Source organism: Suncus etruscus, chromosome 2 (assembly GCF_024139225.1).
Source record: "Suncus etruscus isolate mSunEtr1 chromosome 2, mSunEtr1.pri.cur, whole genome shotgun sequence".
In the NCBI taxonomy this organism is placed as follows: Eukaryota; Metazoa; Chordata; class Mammalia; order Eulipotyphla; family Soricidae; genus Suncus; species Suncus etruscus.
In genome coordinates, this window is record NC_064849.1 from 144,040,747 (window position 1) to 144,049,193 (window position 8,447).

Consider the following 8,447-nt stretch of genomic DNA (forward strand, 5'->3'; position numbering starts at 1 on the left):
ACATTACCCCCTCCACCCTTCCCATCCCCTGCCTGTATTCGAGACAGACATTCTACTACAGTTATTTGTTTTTAAGTTAAGTAAATTGTATTTTTTTCCTTAAAGGATAAGAGTAAAAAAAAATATAGTAAAGGTGTAATAGTGGCAATCACCATTGTTTGCATAGGTCCAGAAAAATGGGGAAAATGGAAAAAAAATCCTTGACCTGATTACAAAAAGGCCTCACCCCAGAAATTTATTGGCATAAGACCAACTCTGGGTTCTAGGCATACCAGTCTGTCCAACCCGAGTCATTCTCCATGGTCCCGGTGAAATGTTTTTACACTTTAGCTATTGTTGATAGCATATTCTTATATTTAAAGCCTCTGGATTCTGTGCAGTTCTTTCATCAATGTCAGGCTGATGTGGAGCATCCTCTAGTTTCAGCATACCATTAAATGCGGAGCGATTTGCCCTGCATGCAGACTGTTGCTGAGTTGTCTGGGAGTTGGAAGCACTCTTTGGAGTAAGTCAATGCCAAAGCAGTGGTAGGTCTGCCCTGGTAGAGGATTGGATCCTGGTAATGTTAAAGACAATTGTGGTTGTTTCTATAGATGGTATCTATTGTTCAGGTGTCTGTGGACGATGCCCATTCTTCTGAGGCCTAAGCCAAATCATTATGCCAATGTTCAGGGTAAAAGACCTAATTACATTACCAAATTTGTGTTCCTGTCTCTATTAGATAAGAACTTGTTTGCATTTGCATTATTTTCCCATTTTAATGTGCCTATGCAAAAGAGAAGCAATGTCACAAGATATTGTTGGTGCATCTGGGGGCCAAAGAATAAAGTCCAACATTCCCCGTAACTTGGTTCAAACATGAAATCTATACAAAGATACTCTTCTACCAGTATTGCTTATAAAACAGATCTCAAAGGGGGGAAATCAAACAATCAAATAACAAATCCAGTGAAATTGTCACTATATGAGGATGTTTGAAAAGAGTTATAGATGTCATGCTCGATTCGGCAGCATATATACTAAAATTGGAACAATACAGAGAAGATTAGCATGGCCCCTGCGCAAGGATGACACGAAAAGAGTTATAGATGTTGAGGGAATACATCTGAGATATACAAAGGAAATATATGTGTCCCTTTATGTTTTAGAAATAGTCAAGAGGTAGGGTGTTGTTTCCGAGGCACCACTTTGGTCTGTGATTTGGACAAGTGAAGAGCACATGGAGCCATGTCCTCCCCTTGTTGCCTGCTGAAGCTTCCGACTCCCTGAAAGGCGTTTGCTTCCTAATAGCTGGAAGTTGGAAGTTTACCAGTCCCCTCCCAGCCCCTTTCAGGAACAAAGAAGCCTAGGGTCTCTTTTAAATTGCACCTCACCGGAACCCACTTGCTGGGACCCTGAGCAGGTGTCCAGGAATAACCGTAGGGACCGAGAGGAAGGAGAGAGAAAGTTTTTTTTTTTTGGGGGGGGGGGCAGCTGAGGCTGCATCTTCCCCTTATCTTGGCCAAAAAGCCTACAGCGTGGAACCTTGCCATGACGTGTTGCCTGCTGAAGCTCAGACTCCACCCAAAAAATTACTGTGAAAGATATGTAATCCACCTTGGCCAAAACAAAAATCATTAGTACAGAAAAATGGTTAAATGTGGGTAACAGGAGATGGGAGTGAGGGAGTAAAGGAATAAAACTTAGCTCCTGGATGGCTTTCAGATTATGACAAGCAGATGAAACACAATGATATCCAAATATTTGCCCCCGTGCGGTTTCACAATGGACAGGTTTAATAAGGAAACTTCCCTGGTAAGTCCTAAAGCCAGAACCTATTTTGCTGCTATTCCCACCTCGGTGGCTTGCCCAGCCATGTGGCTAAAAAAAGCCCTGGAGTTCCAGAGGAAAGAGGTAGAGGGGTGCTGGAGTGACCCATGTCCCGCACCCCTTCCTAGGCCTGCTTAAAGAAGCCTTTGGCATGGCAGAGGGCTGCCAAACCCCATGCTGGAAGAACCTCCCGGCTCCCAGGAAGGAAGAAGATCCTTCCAGAGCTAGAAGACCAGAAGGTCAGAGCCCCCACCCCAGACCCTCCCTACATATAGTTAATTTAAAAAAAAAATTTCCAGTTTGACTTATGAATTTGCATTGTAATTAATCTCTAATATATTAAAATGTTAAATTATATGTCTATAATAACTCTTTGAGCTTTTTGTCCACAGTAGTACTTGGAGATATAGGTTGGTTGCCCTAGTTTCATATTGCAATGTTGTATTTTATTAGACTCAGAAGACAGTGCTCATTATGATGTCTTTTTTTAAGCACTCTGATTACAAACATGGCTGTATCTGGATTTTAAACAGAAAAAATAACACTTTCCTTCACCAGTGCAGCATTCCCACCAACAATGCCCAACATCTTCCTCCTCCCACATCCCCTGCCTGTAATTGAGGCAGGCATTCTACTTCTCTCACACATTAACACTGTCATGGTAGTTGTTAGTGTATTATTTCTCTCTGCACTCACCCCTCTGTGAGGTGAGTTTCATATCATGAGCCTGTCCTTCCAGCTGGTCCTCATCTCTGTGCGTTATTAAAATAATGTCTTTTATTTTTCTTAAAACCCATAGATAAATGAGACTATTCTGCGTCTATCTCTCTCCCTCTGACTTATTTCACTCAGCATAATAATTTCCAGGTCCATCGATGTATAGAAAAATTTCATGACTTCATCTCTTCTGATGACTACATAATATTCTATTGTATATATGTGCCACAATTTCTTTAGCCATTCATCTGATAAAAGGCATCTTAGTTGTTTCCAGATTCTAGCTATTGTAAATAGTGTTGTGATAAATATAGGTGTGAGGAAGGAATTTTTGTTTTGCATTTTTGTGTTCCTAGGGTGTATCCCTAGGAGTGGTAAAAATGGATCAAATGGGAGCTCAAATTCCAGTTTTTAGAGGACTCTCTATATTGTTTTTCCATAATGGCTGGAATAGACACATTTCCACTGGAGTGAATGAGAGTTCCTTTCTCTCCATACACATATTGTTCTTGTTCTTTGTGATGTGTACCAGTCTCTGTGGCATGAGATGGTACCTCATCATTGTTTTGATTTGCGTCTCCCTGATAATTAGTGATGTGGAACATCATTTTTCATGTAACTTTTGGCCATTTACATTTCTTTTTTTTGTTTGTTTGTTTTTTTGGGTTTTTTTTTTGTTTGTTTGTTTTTGGGCCACACCCGGCGGTGCTCAGGGGTTACTCCTGGCTGTCTGCTCAGAAATAGCTCCTGGCAGGCACGGGGGACCATATGGGACACCGGGATTTGAACCAACCACCTTAGGTCCTGGATCGGCTGCTTGCAAGGCAAACACCGATGTGCTATCTCTCCGGGCCCCATTTGCTTTTCTTCTTTGAGAAATTATATGTTCATTTCTTCTCCCCATTTTTTAATGGGTTTATTTTTTTTTATTTTTAAGTTCTGTCAGTAAATTGTATACCTTAGATATTAGCCCCTTGTCTGACAGGTATTGGGTAAATAATTTCTCCCATTCTGTGGGTGGCTTTTGTATCCTAGGCACTGTTGCCTTGGAGGTGCAGAAGCTTTGCAGCTTAATATAGTCCCATCTGTTTATCTCTGTTTCCACTTGTATGGAGAGTGCTTTTTCTGCCTTGAAGATGCCTTTAGTCTCTATGTCATGGAGTTTTACCTACCTGCTTTTTATATACTAATGGTTTTAGGTATAATATCGAGGTCCTTAATCCATTTGGATTTGACCTTTGTGCATGGTTTTAGATGGAGGTCTGAGTTTGCTTTATTGCAAGTAACTGACCAGTTGTCCCAACACGACTTGTTGAAAGGTTTTCTTTGCTCCGTTTTGCATTTCTTGCCTCTTTATCAAAGATTAATTGATTATATGTCTTGGGAACATTTTCTAAATAATAAAATCTATTCCATGGATCTGAGGTCTGTCTTTATTATAATACCATGCTGTTTTTATAACTATAACTTTGTAATACAATTTAAAGTTGAAAAAAGTAATGCCTCCCATATTCCTTTTTCCAAGTGTTACTCTAGCTATTTGTGGGTTTTTATTGTTCCACAGTAAATTCAGGAGTGTTTGATCCACTTCTTTAAAGAATGTCATGGGTATAATTAGAGGGATTACATTAAATATGTACAATGCTTTGAGGAGTATTGACATTTTAATGATCTTAATTTTTCCTTATTCATGAGCAAGGTATTTGTCTCCATTTCCTTGTGTCCTCTTTTATTTCTTGAAGCAAAGTTTTGTAGTTTTCTTTGTATTGGTCTTTCATGTCTTTAGTTGACTCCAAGATATTTGAGTTTGTGTGACACTAATATAAATAAAACAATCTGAATTGTTTTGTTAATGTCCATTTTGTCTCCATAATTATTGATATATAAGAAGGCTTTGAATTTTGTGTGTTAATATTGTAGCCTGCCACTTTGCTATATAAATCTATTGTTTCTAGAAGCTTTTTGGTAGAGTCTTTAGAATTTATCATGTCATCTGCAAACAGTGAGAGCTTGGTTTCTTCCTTTCCTATCTGGAAGCCCTTGATATCTTTTTCTTGTCTAATCTCTATAGCAAGAAATTCTAGCACTATGTTGAATAGGAGTGTTGAGAGAAAGCAGCCTTGTCCTGTACCAGATTTTAGAGGAGAGGCTTTTAGTTTATCACCATTAACAATAATATTTGTCATTGGCTTGTGGTAGATGGCCTTGACTATATTAAGAAAATTTCCTTCTATTACCATCTTGATGAGAGTTTTTATTAAGTGTGTTGAACCTTATCGAATATATTCTCTGCATATATTGATATAATCATATGGTTTTTATTTTTTGTTAATATGGTGTATTATGTTGATTCATTTATGGATGTTAAACCATCTTTGCATTCATGGAATGAATCCTGCTTGGTCATGTTGTATGACCTTCTTGATGAGGCATTGGATCCTATTTGCCGTAATTTTGTTGAGGACCTTTGCATCTGAGTTCATCAGGGATATTGATTTGTAGTTTTCTTTTCTTGTAACATCTCTATATGGTTTTGGTATCAGGGTGATGTTAGCTTCTTAAAACTTTTGGAAGTGTTCCTGATTTTTAAACTTCATGAACGATCTTGAAAAGGGTTGGTAGTAGTTTGTTTATAAAGGTTTGAAATAATTCGTTAGTGAATTCATCTGGGCCTGGGTTTGTTTCTTTTTTTGGAAGACTTTTGATTACTTTTTTAATTTCCTCAGTATTGATGGGTCTATTTAGATGAGCAAGATCATCCTGGTTTAACCATGGAAGATTGTAGGAGTCCAAGAATTTATCCATTCATTCCAGGTTCTCATGTTTTGTTCCATAGAGTTTCTCAAAGTAGACTCTGATTATCCCTTGAATCTCTGCAATATCTGTAGTGATCTCCCTCTTTTCATTTCTAATCCAATTTATAAAGTTTCTCTCTCTTAGTTTCTTCGTGAGTTTTGCTAGTAGTTTATCAATATTGTTTATTTTGTCAAAGAACCAAATTTTGCTTTCTTTGACTTTTCAAATTTATTATTTGATTTTCATTTCATTTATTTCTGCTCTAAGCTTTATTATTTCCTTCAGCTTACCTATTTTTGCTCCCTTTATTGATCATTTTCTAATTTTAAAAGATGTATCATTAAGACATTTATGTAAGCCCCTTCTTTTCTGATGTGGGCTTGTAAAGATATAAATTTTCCTCAGTACATTTTTTTGCTGTGTCCCATAAATTCTGACAATATGTGTCTTCTTTGTCATTTGTTTCCTGAAATGTTTTGATTTCCTCTTTAATTTCATGTCTGACCCACTGGTTGTTCAGCAGAGTGCTATTTAATTTCTAGGTGTTAAAGTTTTACTTCTGTGGCCCTTTGTAGTTCACTTCTAATTTTAGTGCCTTGTGATCTGAGAAGGTAGTCTGTACAATTTTTATTCTTTTGATTTTATGGAGATATGTTTATGGGCCAGTATGTGGTCTATCCTGGAGAATGACCCAGGTGCATTGGAGAAGAATGTGTATCCAAGTCCCCCCACCCTTATCTCTTTACAACTCCTTTTCTAGCACTTCACTCTCATTCCCAATCTGTTATTTCTCCCCATTTTACCTGCTTAATCTCAGTTCTTAACTACTCAGGAACCAGAACATTCACCCCACCCCAACCAGTAGTCAACCAACTCCTGAAGCAAAAAAGACAGATTCCCACCATGCCTTGCTTCAGCCTGAGAGAAGCTGCCACCACCACTGCTGCTGATTTGCTCTCAGCAGCCCCTTTGAGACCACCTTTTTTCTCCATGGACTGTTGCTCACTACCAAATTCAGTCTTTGAGCTCCAGCTCAAGGACATTGCTAATATGAGAGTTCTGGGAGTCATTTTTCAGATTCCACAAGACCATATAGCCTGATGAAGCTGTGCTCTGAATTTTTATTCCTCTTTCCCAGACTATGTCAAAAGACTTAAAGGGGACATGTATATCTTCTTTGAATATTCTTTAGATTTATTTCCTTAAGATACGTATCACTCTTATTGTCTGTTTCCTTATGTAGTGGCAATGCTATCCATTCCTTTTTAAAAACGTATTTAGGAAGAAATTATAGTAGATAAGTTTCTCTTGGTTTTTGAATTCAAGTTAGAACTAGGTTATCAAAATTGTTCAGCTTGTTATTTTTATCCCCATATGCAACAGTAGTATCATGTAATTTTGTTCCTTTCCGCATAGGAACATTAAATGGGAATATCTTACATGTGAAAACAAATTCTTATCTAATAAAAATAAAAACACACAAAAATTTTATTGCAGTGAGGCCTTACACCCTGAGTATTTGTCATAGTGACCTGACGTAGGCTTCCGAAGATTGAATTTTGGACACTAACCCCTGAACCTTGGATCCCATCTTTGTAATCAGCATAGTTTTCTGCACAAGTACCAGGAATTGGACTTCTACCAAGGAAGGCCCTAATTCTGCATTGGCATCGACTTGCTCCAGAGAAAGTTCATATGGCACCCTGAAAACTTGGTAACAGAAACACTTTGCTTTCAGGGCAGAGTTCCCTGAATTGCCATCTAATGGTGAGATGAAACCAGAAGATGCTTTGTTTCACCCTGACTTCAACATAGGATTTGTACATAGTACAGGATCTCTAACTACAGAAACCTGGATGTGACAATGTGATTGTGAAGAAATTTTATTGGGACTACAAAGAAAGATTTTGGGATTAGATAACTTAGTATGCCTGGATCCTGTAGTTGATCTTATGGTTCAATGTTTAATGGGTAGGGCCTCCCTATTTATAGGCTAAATTGTTTTATTTCTATTTTCCCATATTTTGCTGTGCCTCTAATAAAATGCCACACACACTCTTTTTTCTTCTTTTCTATTGTTATTTATCTTTTAATGAGGACTTCTGCCTTTTTCATAAAACCTTGAGAAATGTATTACTTTGTTTTACCATTTATGCTAAGGTTTTTCTATAAAAATAAGAAGGGAATAAAGAAAGGCTGGGATTAGGGACCAAGTGTTTTTGAATGCATTGGTGAAGGAAAAATAAGGACAGAACTAAATATCTAAACAAAAGTCAACATCAATAGAATCAAGGAACCTAAACTTTAGCAATATGAATTTTTATTAGAAAATGATTTAAATAAAATATCTAATTACATTTAATACCCATTTATAATTAATAATATAAACTTAAATGGGCATGTTATACTGGCAGGCCAGTGGGCACAGGGTGGTATAGAAAGCACTTGGTTCCATTGGTTGAGGGAGGTTGACACTGGTGGTGGGAATGGCCTTGTCTCTCTGTATGTATGAAATTCACTATGAAGGACTCTGTAGATCACAATTGTTTCAATAAAATAAAATTAAAAGAAAAGAACAAAGAAAAAAAGAAAGTCTTGGGACTAGAGACATTGTACAGCAAATAGAAAATTTACTTTGAATGCAATTACTGTAAGTTTAATTTCTGGAACCACAGATGAGCCTTTTAATATTGCCAGGAGTGAACTTTGGGTGTGGCAAAACAAAACAAGACAAGCAAATAAAATATACAAATATTTTCCATTCCTATTCAATTACTCTAAGAAAAAAAAAGAGTCAACATATCCATTTTAACAATCACATTATTTAGTATTAGTAAAAAACTATTCAAAACCAGATACCTTTGGGAATGAAGTATCTGAAAAGATAAAATCAAAGTGAGCAAGAGAGAGAAGAAAAGGTAGTCTGGCAGTGTTAGTGGGAAGAAAAATTGGCACAGCCAATGAAAATTTCTTTAACTTGAAAAAAAAGAAAATTATTATGATCCATCCATATCCTTCATAGACATTTACCAAAAATAAATGAAAGTGCTAATTTATAAAATATTTGCACTTTTAAGTATATATTTTAGAAGATATTTAGAAGCCTCATTATATTCTTCTCAAAC

The 8,447-nt window shown here is 36.9% G+C and overlaps 1 non-coding gene across 1 annotated transcript; it reads left to right on the forward strand.

The window, feature by feature from the left end:
* Positions 1-995: 995 nt before the first annotated feature.
* LOC126002183 (U6 spliceosomal RNA) lies at positions 996-1,103 on the forward strand. Its single transcript, XR_007492954.1, has one exon. It is a non-coding gene; the product is annotated as a U6 spliceosomal RNA (small nuclear RNA).
* Positions 1,104-8,447: the final 7,344 nt, after the last annotated feature.